Source organism: Pan troglodytes, chromosome X (genome assembly GCF_028858775.2).
Source record: "Pan troglodytes isolate AG18354 chromosome X, NHGRI_mPanTro3-v2.0_pri, whole genome shotgun sequence".
In the NCBI taxonomy this organism is placed as follows: Eukaryota; Metazoa; Chordata; class Mammalia; order Primates; family Hominidae; genus Pan; species Pan troglodytes.
This window is the reverse complement of record NC_072421.2, coordinates 133,710,089-133,726,007: the sequence shown is the minus strand read 5'-3', so window position 1 is coordinate 133,726,007 and position 15,919 is coordinate 133,710,089.

The following is a 15,919-nucleotide window of genomic DNA, read 5'->3' as shown; positions in this document are numbered from 1 at the left end:
AACTTTCTTAAAATATTATGAGATTTTTTGTGATTTTTTTTTTTTACTTATCAGCTATCATTGGTGTTAGTGTATTTTATGTGTGGCCCTAGAGAGTTCTTCTTCCAATGTGGCCCAGGGAAGCCAAAAGATTGGACACCCCTGCTTTAGGCGATGGAAGTTGTAGGATTTCTGAGAGCTTTGCTAATTTTAGTTTTAGTTTTAGTTTTAGAATTGCATTAGCTCTCTTCTTTTTATGAGGCCTGTAGACAATAAGAACAGTGCTGTCTCTGGGTAAAAGACAGAACTTTACAGAGCTCCTTAATCACAGTCCCAGTAAAAATTGAGTTTCCTGTCACTAAAGAGAGAAGATGGAATTCCCCAAGCTGGAAAAATGAGATCAAGATTTCATTTTTTGTTATGGCAATGGCCTGTTATGGGTTGAATTGCATCCTTTCAGAATTTACATGTTGAAGCCTAATTCCAGTACCTGAGAATGTGACCTTATTTGGAGTTATGGTCTTTGTAGAGGTAATTAGTTAAAATGAGGTTATTAGGGTGGCCCCTAATTCTTATAAAAAGAGGAAATTTGGGCACAAAGACAGGCACACATAAAGGGAAATTGATATGAAGAAACGCAGAGGACAGCCATCTACAAGCCCAGGGTAGAGGGACCTAGAACAGAAAGAACCAACCCTGCCAACACCTTGATTTCAGACTTCTATGCTCCAGAACTGTGAGGCAATCGATCTCTGTTGTTTAAACAAGTTCTCTTGAATAATCTGTGTTTGTGTCATTTTGGACACTTCTGAGCATCCTTCTCAAGCAGACATGAGCCACTTAAAGGATGATAGTTTTATTTTATTTTATTTTATTTTTTGAGACAGAGTCTCACTCTGTCGCCCAGGCTGGAGTGCAGTGGCATGATCTTGGCTCACTGCAACCTCCCATCCTGAGTTCAAGCAATTCTCCTGGCTCAGCCTCGGGAGTAGCTGGGATTACAGGCGTCCACCACCATGCCTGGCCAAGGATGGTAGTTTTAAATCTTCCCCCTCCCACCCTCCAGTTTGTGATGCTAGATTCTGGCACCCCTAGCAAACAAATATAGGACCATGGCTCTCTGACAGAAAAAGTTTAAACCCATTCTGAAAATAAACAATAACCGGGCATATGTATCAGCCCATCAAGGAGGCATTTGTATGAAGTCCATCTGGAGGTGTTCAAAGGGCCCTCAAGGCTTTGGTTCCTGTCTGTGCCCCATCTTTACAGGTTAAGCAGGACCATGTTGTTAGCAGGTAGGACATGTTTTGGAAACACCTTTGACAATACCCCTAAAATTACCCCACCAATATCAGTTTAATATTGTGGCCAACTTATCAACTTACCTCTCCTGTTCTGGATAATGCCATGAAGAATTTTTGCTGAATTCCATTTTTTTTTTTTTTTTTTGAGACAGAGTCTCACTCTGTCACCAGGTGATCGCGGATCACTGCAACCTCCGCCTCCAGGTTCAAGCGATTCTCCTGCCTCAGCCTCCTGAGTAGCTGGGACTACAGGTGTGTGCCACCACGCCGGGCTAATGAATTCCATCTTTAATAGACTTGGTGCTACCAGTTAGCCATCTTAAGATCTTCAATATTATTTTTGTACAATGAGTCTTCAAAGTTTTTTCCAAAATCTTTGTTTTCAAAAAGAGGCCAATCTCTGACGGTTAACAACAATCTCATTGAATTATTCTAAAGAGCCTTTTTTCTGAGTGATTACAGGGCTAATTTTCTTGGTGAAAACTGCGTATTTAGCTTAGTAGTCAGCTAAGGTTTTATCACAAGCTTCTGGGTCCTTGTGCTTTGAACGATGCCCCACTTTTACTACAGCAATTAAGTTAACAGCATCTGAAAACATCCAAGACTTCTTCAATGTGTCAATTTTTATAGGTGTTTCTGTCAAGGTCAGAAAACCTCTTGGTTTCAAGGCATTTTGAAGTCAGACTAACCTAAAACCATGTACTTAGTATCAGCATAAGTATTTATTATTTTACTTTTTGCCAGTTAATAAATCTATGTAATCAATTAAACCATCTAAACTGATTTAATTTCTGTGAGAAGTTTTCCTTTTAAGAGTAATTTTTTTTCTTTTGAGATGGAGTCTCACTCTGTCACTTAGGCTAGAGTGCAGTGGCGCGATCTCAGCTCACTGCAACCTCCGCCTCCCAGGTTCAAGCAATTCTCCTGCCTCAGCCTCCCAAGTAGCTGGAACTACAGGCACGGGCCAGCATGCCCGGTTAATTTTTGTATTTTTAGTAGAGACAGGGTTTCACCATGTTGGCCAGGCTGGTCTGGAACTCCTGACCTCAAGTGATCCACCCACCTTAGCCTCCCAAAGTCCTGGGATCACAGGCGTGGGCCACCACGCCCAACCTTAAGAGTAAATTTAGGAGTGTGACAGCATATCCTATTTGACAATTTTTGGTCTTACTCTTTATGTCTGAATAATCAACAAACAAAATAAAATCAGCATTACCCAAGGGAATCTCTAGAAGGTCTGTGCAATGTATGGATCCTTTTTTTTTTTTTTTTTTAAGAGGTAAGCAATTAAAGGGTCTTCCTTTTGCAGGTAAAGGAAAAAAGGCTGGGTTTAGTGTTGCAGCAATGGGCAGTGATGTGTGAAAGAGAAAGCAACAATGCTTTATAGGTTAGGTAAGGAGGTAAAAAGTGGTGGGTGTTGGCTAGGTGCAATGGCTCATGCCTGTAATCCCAGCGCTTTGACAGGCCAAGGTAGAAGGATCACTTGAGGTCAGGAGTTTGAGACCAGCTTGGGCAATATAGTGAGATGCTGTCTCTACATAAAACTAAAAATAATAGCCATGAATGGTGGCATGTGCCTAGAGTCCTAGCTACTCTGGAGGCTGAGGCAGGAGGATCGCTTGTGCCCAGGAGTTTGAGGTTGCAGTGAGCTATGCACCACTGCACTCCAGCCTGGGTGACAGAGAAAGACTCTGCCTCTAAAAAAGAAATAAAAAATAAAAGTAGTGAGTGTTTTTAAAAAAAATACAAGAGTTTTCACAGCATGGAGAAACATCAACTTTAGTCAGAAATTAAACTAACTGAAGTCTTCACACATTTTTCTATTGCTGTTACACCTCTTAAATAAGAGTGATATGTGTGGGCCACTGGGCCTAATGAAAGACCGAAATAAACAATAGGCCTCTAATGATTCTATGAAACAGAGGCAGTATTCCCTAGTGCCTGTTCAGACCTTTTATGAACAAAAGGGTAAGTGAGCTTGTGAATCTAAAATCCTGGAAAAATTTTGTGGTGAACAATTATTGTATCAGTTTTTGTGCTTATACATGAACATGCTTCTTCTACTTTGTAAAGTATTCAATGACTGAAATATATTCATATACAACCTAGCTGTGCTCCACTTAATGTCATAGTTCAGACCAGGTCATAGTAGGTCGAGTAGGACACAATATTGCAGTGCAGACGGGACCATGGAATAAATGCAAACTCACTCCCTGGGACAGCTCAGGTACTGAAGAAGAGTCTGATGAAAACATCAGAATCCCACATTTGTAGTGAGGCTCATTCCAGAAGATTACCACCCACTGACCAGGCAAGCAGCTACATCTCATGTCAATCAAGGCCCATAAGAAGCAGCAGGAAGAGAACAAGGTGATGGGAGATGCAGTCAATGGGGCACGTAGGAAAAGCAGCAGGGTAGAGTCACCAAGCTAGGGCTTAGGGGTAGAACTCTCCAAGAAAGATGATTTCTTTACTATTGATTGTTTTTCCTCCAACGAGAATTGGAGATGGCTTCCAAGGATTCATCCAATCCAGACAAATTTTAAATAAAGTAAAAAAAAAAGGAAAAAGGCAAAAGATAAAGTTACTAAGCAAGTAACCTAGTCCAGCAGTAAGACAAAGATCCAGCTTTGCCTCAGGGTCTCAATTCAGATTAGCAGCAAAAGGGATCATTTAAACTAGGGGATCATTTAAACTAGCAGGATCCTGCCTGCTCCTGTCTGGCCAGGTCTACCACTCACCCCATCCCTCTTTTCCAGGTCCCTGACCCTCCAGATTGCCTGGTGATCTACTGTGTTTCCTTTTGTGTTTCTTTTACTGTTTTGTTTTGTTTTTTTGAGATGGAGCCTCGCTCTGTCACCAAGGCCGGAGTGCGGTGGCTCCATCTCAGCTCACTGCAACCTCCACCTCCTGGGTTTAAGCGATTCTCCTGCCTCAGCCTCCTGAGTAGCTGGGACTACAGATGCATGCCACCACGCCCATCTAATTTTTGGTATTTTTTAGTAGAGATGGGGTTTCAGCAAGTTGGTCTGGCTGGTCTCGAACTCCTGACCTCAGGTGATTCGCCTACCTCGGCCTCCCAAAGTGCTGGGATTACAGGCATGAGCCACTGCACCCAGGCTTCTTTTTCTGTTTTGAGTGTCTTTCTTTGCAGGTTTCTGTAGCCAGAAGATCTCCATTCCACTCCCAGGGGCTCCAATGTAAATTCTCCTTCCCCCTGGGGAAACGCACTAGCTTGTTTTGGTGGGCTTAGGTGTGGTTTTTGTTTTTCAGTTTGTTGTTGTTGTTGTTTTGTTCCTTTGCCTTTTTTTCACTTTTATTTGGAGGGAATGGGAGAAAGTGGGAACAGGGAAGTGGGAGGTGGATTTTGTTCATTTTTTTAGCTCATTTCCAGGGGGTGGGAATTTCTTTTAAAATGTGTCATGAATAAAGTTGTTTTTGAAAATAAAATTAAAAAAACTAGGGGGTGAAAAAAGGCTTCAAAAATGATAATGGACCCAAATTTGAAAGGTAAGTGGCATTTGTCTTGGTGGAGATGAAGGAATCAACACCTCCGCTAGAGGGAGAACTGTAGTTCCTCCACTGAGGCCTGAGTAAAGTGCCTGGAGCCGAAATGATGGGAAGGAGCCATGGTAGGTAAATGAGACTGGAGGGGAACAAGTGACAAATCTTACAAGTCCTGAATGCCTGCTAAGGAGCTAGGCTGGGCTCCTTTGCAATCACTCAGCACTTCTCAAAAGTTCTGAAGAATGGAAAACTCAATCAGAGATATGCCTTAGAAAAATATGCAGGATAATAGGGTAAATGATGTGTCTCAAGGTGAATACTCATGAATGTCTAGGTCTGGGAAGAGGGGCAAGGATGAGTGTTTAACAAAAGTTACCAGGTTAATGTGATGTGAGGAGTCTGTGACACCACAAGACTAGGTTGGGACAGCTGGGAATGAGAGAGAGAAAATGGGATCAAGAGAGACTTTAGTGAACTCATGGTGAAAATAGCCTTCTGTAGGGGTACTTCTGCCCTAAAGGAAGCTGTTCAGAGAGAGGCACACATTTCCTGACATTACTACTCACATGTTATCACAAGATTCTCTCTAACTGGCTGAAGAGACCCATGTGGCCCTAGAAGCTATTACTCCCCCAATGACATCTCTGTCTCCACACACTGCACCATGCCCTGCAGGAAGGTCCTGAGATGATTGCAGGAGCCATTACTTATATTACTACTACATTGCTATTCACATTTCAGCTCTCTAACTGGCTGAAGGGACCTATAGGAGGGAGAAGACATGGTGCCTCCACTGTGGGGCATCTAATTAAGGTTTCTCATTGGTGGAAGGTGGCCCAATGGCTGACTTCCTTCTTAATGACATCCTCTGTAACAGCAGTCAATGTGCTGGCTTATCACCCAGCACCTCATACGATAGGGTCAAGTCTTTTTTTATTTTATTTTTTAACGAGATAGCCCTAAAAGTAATTCTCTCTCCGTGACACCTTGACCTATACACACAGCATTATACCCAGGAAAAGGACATCAGAGGGTTTCAGAAGTCATCCCTGACATTACTAATTACTTGTCTGCACAATGTGCTCTCTGTGTGACTGAAGGGATCGTCTGTGAGCCATGATGTCCCCACTGTGAGGCATTGATGTCCTCTTTACTGAGGTTTCCCATTAGTGGAAGCTGGCCAATAGCCATCCTCCCGCTTAACCAAGGTTTTTTTCTGACTAGCCAATGTGCTTGATTTTCACCACAGAACTCTAGGTCATAGGGCAAGACCAGTAAAGGTAGAGGAGTGGCCTTATATGACATCTGCACCTCCACCCACTGCACCCACCTGAGAAAAGTACTTGAGAGAGTTGCAAAAGTGATCACTTCTATTACTAACACAATACTATTCACATTTCAGCACAATATTATCAATGAAAGGCTAAGGGGACCCACCAGAGGGAGGAGCCACAATGCCTCCATTGTGAGGCATTGATGTCCCCTTTATTAAGATATTATATGGGGAGCACCATATTTTAAGGCCATCTCAATACTTTTTAGCAACCTGACCCTATGACTTGGGGTTCTGGGGTGGGAATTGAGCACACTGGCTGCTGACACAGATGCCTTGGTTAAGTGGAAGTGCAGACACTGGACAGCTCTCACTAATGGGGAAACCTTAGTAGAGAGGATACCAATGCCTCACAATGGAGGCAGCATAGTTCTTCCCTCCTAAGAGTGCCTCTAGCTACTCAGAGAGCACCTTGTGCAGATGTGTGAATTGTCATGTTAGGAATGAGTTCTGCAACCCTCTAATCTCCTTACCCTAGGTTAGAGTGCAGGGTATCAATGTGGAGGTGTCATAGGGAAAGGATTGCATTCTAGGGTCACCTCTATTCCTCTTAATGGCTCTATCCTGATTTGGGGTCCTAGGGTGGTAACACAAGCACATTGGCCGCTGACACAGAAGCTGTGATTAAGTAGGAGGGCTGCCATTGGCCAGCTTCCACCAATGGGAATCCTTAGTAGAGAGATCATCAATGCGTCACAATAGAGGCATCATGGTTCCTCCCTCCCAAGGGTGTCTTCAGCCACTCAAAAAGTACTTTGTGATGATATTTAAATAGTAATATATTGGTGCTGTAGTAGTGATAGTGTTAGTAATAGAAATGATAAACTCTGCAACACTCTCAAGTCCTTCCCCTAGGAAGGACTTTGCAGTGTTTTGCCATGCAGATATCATACGGAGAGTACTACTTTCTGGGGCCACCCCACACCCTTGAATGGTCCAACCCTATGATTTGGAGTTCTGGGAGGGAGAAGTCAAGCACATTGTCTGCTCATACGGTGGCCTTGGTAAAGTAGGAAAGCAACAATTGGCCAGCTTTCACCAATGGGAAATCTTAGTAGAGAGGACATCAATACCTCATAATGGAGACATCATGGTTCCTCCCTCCAGGCTCCCTTCAGCCACTCAGAGATCACCTTGTGCAGATATTCTAGTAATAATGCCAAGGATGAGTTCTGCAACCCTCTGATCTCCTCCTCCTGGGTAGAGTGCAGTGTATGAATGTAGAGGTGTCATGGGGGGAGCACTACTTTATAGGGCCAACCCTATTGTTTTTAATGACCTGACACTATGATTTGGGGTTCTGGGGTGTTAAAGAAGCACACTGGCTACTGGTACAGAGGATGTCATTAAGAAGGAGGGCAGCCATTGGCCCACCTTCCACCAATGGGAAGCTTTAGCTAGAGGGGACATTACACCTCACAATAGAGACATAATGGCTCCTCTCTTCCTTGGGTCCCCTCAGCCTCTGAGAGAAACTTCTGCTGAAATGTAAATAATAATGTATTAGTAATACTACTAGTAATAGAAGTGATGACTTCTAGAGCCCTCTCAAGTTCTTCTCCTAAGGACATTTCAGCACAAGTTTCTCTCAGAGGCTGAGGGGACCCAAGGAAGGGAAAAACCATAATGTCTCCATTGTGAGCCATAATATCCTCTCTAGCTAAAGCTTCCCATTGGTGGAAGGTGGGCCAATGGCTGCTGTCCTTCTTAATGACATCCTCTGTAACAGCACAAAGTGCTTAACACCTCAGATTCCGAAATAAAGGGTTGAACCATTAAAAGAAACATGGGTGGCCCTAGAAATTAGTGTTCTCTCCCTCCCATGACTTCTCCACATCCATACACTGCACGCTTCCTAGGGGAAGGAGGTCAGGGGGTTGCAAAACTCATCCCTGACATTACTATTTACACATCTGCAGAACCTGTTCTCTGAGTAGTTGAAGGGCCCCTTCGGAGGAAGGAGCCACGATGCCTCCACCATGAGGTCCTGACGTCCTCTCTACTAAGGTTGCCCATTAATGGAAGCTGTCCAGTGGCTGCACTCCTATTTAATCAAAGCCACTGTATGACTAGCCAATGCGTTTGACTCCTAGAACCCCAAATCATACGGTTGGACCTTTCAAAAGTATCAGGGGTAGCCCAGAAGTTAGTGCTCCCCCTATTATATCGGCACTTCCACACATAGTACCCTCCCTAAAGGAAGGACTTTAGAGGGTTGCAGAGGCCATCACTTCTATTACCAATACTATTATTAATACATTACCTATATATTACTATTCACATTTCAGTGCAAGATTCTCTCTAATCAGTTGAAGGGATTCATGAGAGGGAGGAGCCATCTATGCCTCTATTGTGAGGCATAGATGGCTCCTCTAAGGTTTCCTGTTGGTAGAAGATGACCAATGGCAGCCCTCCTACTTAATCACAGATTCTGTGTCAGCAATCTGTGTACTTGTTCACACCCCAGGACCCCAAATCATTACAGTAGAGCCATTAAGAGGAACAGGGTTGTTCCTAGAAAGTAAAGCTCCCCACATGACACCTCCACATCCATACCCTGCCCTCTACCCAGGGGAAGGAGATCAGAGGGTTGCAGAACTAATTCCTAACATTACTATTCACATGTCTGCAGAAAGTGCTCTCTGAGTGGCTAAAGGAACCTTTGGGAGGGAGGAGCCATGATGCCTCCATTGCAAGGCATTGATGTCCTCGCTACTAAAGTTTCCCACTGGTGAAACCTGGTTAATGGCTGCCCTCCTACTTAATCAGAGCCTCTATGTCAGCAGCCAGCATGCTTGAATTTCATCAAAGTACCTCATGTCATAGATTAAGGGCATTAGAAGCAATAAGGGTCACCCTGGAAGATCTGTGCTTCCTCATACCACTTCCACTTTAACCCAATGCATCCTGCCCTAGGGAAGGAGTTCAGTGGGTTGCAGAAGTCACCCCTGACTACACTATTCACATGTCTGACCAAAGTCCTCTCTAATGGCTGAATGGGCCCATGGGTGGGAAGAGCCATGGTGCTTGTATGGTGTTGACTGACCTCTCAATCTACAGATTCTCATTGGTGGAAGCTGGGCCAATGGCTAGCCTCCTACTTAATAGTAGTCTTCTCTCTCTGCCAACCACAGGTGGGGTCTGTGTCAGATCTAAAGGTAAAAAGGTCTCTCTCCCATTACCACTCTCCAGAGTATACAAAAAGCATATATGGGTTTTTATGAAGAGATTATTTAAAAGCTCATAGTCTTGAGACATTAAGTGATGAATGTCACTGAGAGTTTGTGGAATAGGATAGACTATTTTACACAAAGTGGGAAAGATATTTTAAAATCTCTCAATCTGATTATATGTAAATGTATATAATATCTGGTCTATATTATTTATATACTACATACGTATATAATATTGATCAATTAATTAATAATGATATTGTCAGTCAGCAAAAGTATGGGCCTTTTCCTGACCCCAGTTGAATCTTTTGAAACTGATTTTAATTTGCTTTTGGGATATATATATGAATTGGGCCATGGTTGCTATGGAGATCTCAAAGATCATCCAAACTTCTCTGTGGTTATGTCTGAAATGATGTCTTTGGGGAGATTCAAATTATGAGGATGAGGACTGTGGGTGTCTGCCTCTCAAGATGCCACTTGTTATCAGCTACCATCATCTACTAAACCAGAAAGACTCATAGATTCCCTATCTTAATAGATGATTACATTTCATAGTAGATCTTTTATCCTGTCAACCATCCTGAATAACATACCAAATTAATTTGGGGCATAAATGGATGTGCTTTTTAGGAGAATTTGGCTCTATTTTCAGCTGTGAATTATGCATTAGTAAGAATTATTTGGACAGCATTCATCATCGTTTCCGAAGTTAATGAAATTCCATTACACTTCAGTACATTTTCATTTTACCCAGTGGTAAATCAATTCTCCTTCCCTCTTTCTCTCTGTCTCTATCTCTCATTCCTCTTTTGCATCGTTTACAGTAGTTACAGAGGGGGAAACATGGAGAGGCTTCATAACTAGAACAGGTTAAATAAGGGCCAGGAAAGACAGATGTTAACTGATTCTGTCTAAAATAATGATGTGCTCTGTAACTCAATGTCAAGATGAGCAAGAAAGGCTGCTTGTTTTCATAACTGCCACTGCTGTTTCCACTGCTCAAGAATTGAGGGCGGGATTGGCACTGGGGGACTTAGCTGGGCTACAACTTAGAAGCCTGGTCCCTCATCTTCTTGACGCACTGCTCACACTTCTGAGGTTCTAGCAGGAGCAGCAGCACATAACACCCAGCCACGCTGCGGAATAGACTGCTTGACCTGGGGAGGCTCCTTCGGTAGATGAGAAAGCCAGCAGCTTTGCAAAGTTCAGCTTTGCCCCATTGAGGAGAAGCAAGCCTGGAGCTCTCCTCGGTGCTAGCTGTTTGTGTTCATTATTGGCCTGGTCCCACCCTGTGTGTCTAGCCCTAGTCATAGCCCAAGCTAATCCTGCTCCCACAGGTCTCCTGCCCAATAGGTAAACAAATCTTCTCTCCAGTTCCCTAGGAACAGACCAAAGTGCATCCTGGAAGCTACTTTGGCCCTGATCCCTCACAGGTGGCTGTGTATGTTTCTAGACTCTTCTTCCAGCTAATAGTGTAGTGGTTAAAAGGGAGTTATCACTCTGAACACAGAGAAAGCAGGGTTTGAGTGCCTTGTACTACTGTGGGAACATTGTCAAGTTCTGTACCAACTTGAGCCCTGGTTTCCACAGCATAAAATGGAGACAACGTCTCTCTCACAGACATATTACGGGGAGGAAATCAGATAACGTATGGGAAAGTACTGAGCACATGGGCTGAAACTTAGTGAGTGGCAGTTATTACAATTGTTTCTAGTTCATTCTAATGCTATTTACTGACTATTTTCTGATTCCCTCCTCCTTTTCTCTTCTATTTGCAGTTATGTGCAGCCTCCTGCCCACCCTCTGCAAGGTTCAGAGGGGTCATGGTAGCCATGAAAGTGTGGCTAGCCTTAAACACTCATTCTAATACCCTGGACTTCACAGTCTCAGCCAGTCTAAGCATGCTGTTTGCTTCATTTCCCATTCTTCCAGTCACATAAGCATGCTCAGACACTTATGTTCACATTGATTATTTAGAAGTTGGCACTGTGCCTATAGAAAATTTGGGAAGGGTAGGACTTTTTTACTCTCTTTAACTGTTTCATTCACCCCAGCAATGCGTCCCATCAGGTACTGTGCTAGGCCAAAAAAAAGAGCACTTGCTCCATTTCAGGTAGATTTCAGGGTCCCTCATTTGAATAGGCCCCTGTAAGTGCTGGGAGTCACAGGATGTTCTAGGTGGAAAGGGATGTAGATATCAAAGTCACCCCTAAGATGATGCAGGACTTGAGAAGGAGAAGATAATTTTCAAAGTGTTTAGTGGTTTCATTATACAAGTAATATGTGACATATTATATTATAAACCTTCTGCCTTTAGGCAGATTTGTGGGTTTTTTTCTTTCTTTTTTTTTTTTTTTAGAAAATTGAACTTTTGAACCCTTTATAGAGGAAAAAGTCTTCCAAATTCCTAAATACCAAAACCATACAAAAACAACTCTATTTCTATGGCTGAAAAAGTTCTCAATGAATCAATTCTGTCAGAGCAATTAGAAATGACCCCAGTCAGATGGATTGTTTTCTGGTTAATGGTATTTGGCCAAACTAACCGGAATGAAATCAACCAGATGGCAATCCCATTGATTTTACAAACATGGGTCATTTTAGAGTCCAAAAAATGGCCTTCCAATGAGCACTTCAGACATGTGATAACACCACAGACTCTTGCTTATATTAATATATATTAGCCATCACTTTAGATTACTTTTCAGGTTGATTTAATTGCCCCTTGTATACAATATATGTTTATTCAGACTATTCAATGCTCTTGATTTCAATTAACTCCAGACAAATCCCTCTCAGAGCAAAAGGCAGAGAGCGTAGGTTTATTTGCCTATATTAACCAAATTGGCAGGTAGTCAGGCAAACACAACCATAGCAACATCTGTGTAGTAAGCTGCCCAGAGCTCCCAAGGCTGGAGAGTGATGCAAGTCAGGTGGAGATAAGAGAGTACCTTGACTGTCATTTATAGTCGTCAGGGAACTGACAGAACTGGGGAGGTGCCCTACTCTTGCTGAAAGCAGAAGTCATTAATGAGGGGGAGTAATCAGTATTGATTATGAAAGGTACAGTAAATCTTATGACCATATGTATCCCCTTATCAGGAGATATTCTCCAGGAGTCACCAATCCTGGGAAACTCAGATGGTTGTGACTAATTTGGAGCACAGAAAATTTGTACATAAACTTATTAGCTAAAAAGCAGCATGATATAGTCACTGAATTAATCTGGGCACCAGAAGGCCAGGGTGTTGGTCTTGACTCCACACTGTGTAACCTCAGGCAAGACCTTCCTTTCCTCTGCCCTCACTAGGTTCACCTGCAAAAGGAAATGAGTTACACTAAATGGCCACCAAGGTGTCCCTCTCTCTCTCTCTTTCCCTCTCCCTCTCTCTCTCTCACACACACACACACACACACACAGTCTCTCTCTCTCTCTTTCTCCCTCTCTCTCTCTCTCTTTCTCCCTCTCTCTCTCTCTCTCTCCCTCTCTCTCCCTCTTATTCTACCAATTCCTCTCTACTAGGAGGGATCTAAAGTAGTCATTAATTTCTTCAAATTGGAGAAAATGGATATTCTCTTACCAGTAGAAATTGTTCCCAGAAGTATCTAATTTTTTTTTTTAATTTTAATTTTTATTTTTTATTATACTTATATCAAGTAAACTTCTTTCTTTAGACCAGGCTTCAGGCTGAGATCATGAACTTGCCTTTCTCCAGGGTTCTTTATTTTACTCTGGAATGACTTAGTCACCACACAACACGTGGCCACTACTGTTTTTAGCTACTGGCCCTGTCAGGACCTGCTTCTATAACACTTTTTTTTCTTTGAGATGAAGTCTCACTCTGTTGCCCAGGCTGGAGTGCAGTGGCGGAATTTCAGCTCACTGCAACCTCCACCTCCAAGGTTCAAGCGATTCTCACTTGGAGATTCTCGTGCCTCAGCCTCCTGAGTAGTGGGTTTACAGGCACCCGTTTCCAGACCTGGCTAATTTTTGTATTTATAGTAGAGACAGGGTTTCGCCATGTTGGCCAGCCTGGTCTCGAACTCCTGACCTCAAGTGATCCACCCACCTCAGTCTTCCAAAGTGCTGGGATTACAGACGTGAGCCACTGCGCCCAGCATATCACTTTTTTTTTTTTTAGCCCTTGATGATAAAAGCTCCATTCTAGATAAGAGACCAAATTATTACACATTTTCATCCTACTTTCCTTGAAGACTTCTCATCAGAAATATATGAGAGGTCCAAATACCCTGCAAATTTGCCAGCGTTTCATATGAACAGTTTTGTCTTTGTTTTAGTTGTAGCCATCCTAATAGGTATGCAGTGGTATCTCACTGTGGCTTTAATTTGCATTTCCCGAATGACTAATGATGTTGAGCATCTTTTCATGTGCTTATTTGCCAGCACTATGCTTGGCACATAATAAATGCTCCCTTCCAAGATTTTGGGTGGTTTCTACCCACTGCTTCCCAAATGCATAATTTCAACAGGGGCCATCTAGAGACAAGGATTTTAAGTTGCAGTTGCTTGTTTGGGAAGAAAGGCATGGGGGAGCTAGAGAGAAGAGTAGATCTCCTGAAACTTCTCACGCAGCACACTGTGTAGTGACCACAGACTTCTGGTGGGAATAATTGTCCTAATTCTAGCTGGGTGTAGTGGCTCATGCCTATAATCCCAGCTACTCAGGAGGCTGAGACAGGAGGATTGTTTGAGGCCAGGAGTTTGAGACAAGCCTGGACAACATAGAGAGACCCTGTCTCTGCAAAAAAACTTTAAAGACTACCTAGGTGTGGTGGCACACACTTGTAGTTCCAGCTACTCTAGAGGCTGAGGCGGGAGGATCACTTGTGCCCAGGAGTTTGAGGCTGCAGTGAGCTATTATTGCACCATTGCACCCCAGCCTGGGCAACAGAGTGACACTCTGTCTCAAAATAAATAAACAAATAAATGGTTTTTTTAATTGCTCTAATTCTAAAAATTCTTTTTAGTACTAGCTTCTTTGAATTACATATACAAACATACACACACACACGCATGCACACACACATGCATGATCAGAGGCAGTTTTTTAAATTAAATAATTGTTTTTGAGTGAATTGTACAGTAAAGGCAGATAGCTAGATTGTAGGGGAGCTGTAGCAAGTCGCTGAAAACCTGCCCACATGTCCTGCATTATTACAGTTATGATTCATATAAAATGAGATGAGAACATTTACTATCCTTGCAATCTTCCCTTCACACTCTAAAATGAAGTCTCCATCATTTCTCATTTATTTTGCTGTTGTTTTGTTTTGTTTTGATTTTTAATCACCAACTTGATTCTCAAAGCCTGGAACTCAATTACAAAGTTCATTTTGACTTACCAAATATTTACTGGGTACCTAAAACATGCCAAGCACTAGGCTAGAAAACATGGGAGAATTTCATGTTAAGTAAGACATTCTCTCAACCCCTGGAGGGGAACTTGTGGTCTATGTGCCCCTCAGGCTTGTTTCCGGAAACAGCTGAAAATTCTGCTTGTACTCCAGACTTAGCACATGGAGTCTAGGCATGAGGTGAGTCCTCTATTTTTTTTTTTAAAAGAGCCCTTTTCTCCTTTGATGACCCTCCAAACACAAAGCTTCCTTTAGTCTCCAACTCACTTCCTCTTTTTTAGCAACATTCTCAGCTTGTATTCAACTATTTCCTGTTCACATTTTCTAACTGCCCTGTTTATTATTCTCTGCCTTAAGAAAAACCATAGAGTAACAACATAAAATATTATACTTGATTTAGTATATATTATTTGCCTAAGGAACCAAAAAAATGTCAAAAGAGGGTCGTGAGAGGTCTAGGCATGGTGGCTCATGCCTGTAATCCCAGCGCTTTGGGAGGCCACGGTGGGTGGATTACTTGACGCCAAGAGTTCGAGACCAGCCTGGCCAGCATGGTGAAACCCCATCTCTACTAAAAATACAAAAAAAAAAAAAAAATAGCCGGGTATGGTGGTGCATGCCTGTAACCCCAGCTACTTGGGAGGCTGAGGCAGGAGAATTGCTTGAACCCAGGAGGTGGCGTTTGCAGTGAGCCGAGATGGTGCCACTGCACTCCAGTCTGGGCAATAGAGCGAGACTGTCTCAAAAAAAAAAGGGGGGGGAGGTGAGAGCAAGAGTAAAATCATTGTAGTGCATATTCGGTTCATATTACATAGATATAGAACAGATGATAGATGAATAGATACATACATACATACATACATAGATTCTTGTTTAAGGAACCTCTTCATCTAAATTGGTAATTCAATGAGAGGAAGAGGGGATTGTATTTGACAAACACAAGAAGGAAGTCCATTTATTTCAGTGAATAATTCTGTGCATGCTTGTTTATTACTGAAGAGAATTTTGTGTGTGAGAGAGGAAGGTTTGAATTACTTAACTACACAGTCAATTCTTAATTATCCATGTTAATAGACAGAAGCGATTACTCTGATAATCTGAAACAACAGATAATCAAAAATTCTTCCCCTTAATTAGTCACCTATCCTCCTACAGTTTGTCTCCCGCTCTACCCCCACCCAGAAAACAATTTTCTGTACATTAGGGAAAATGTTTTCCAGAGGTAATCTCTCCCCCTACAGGCA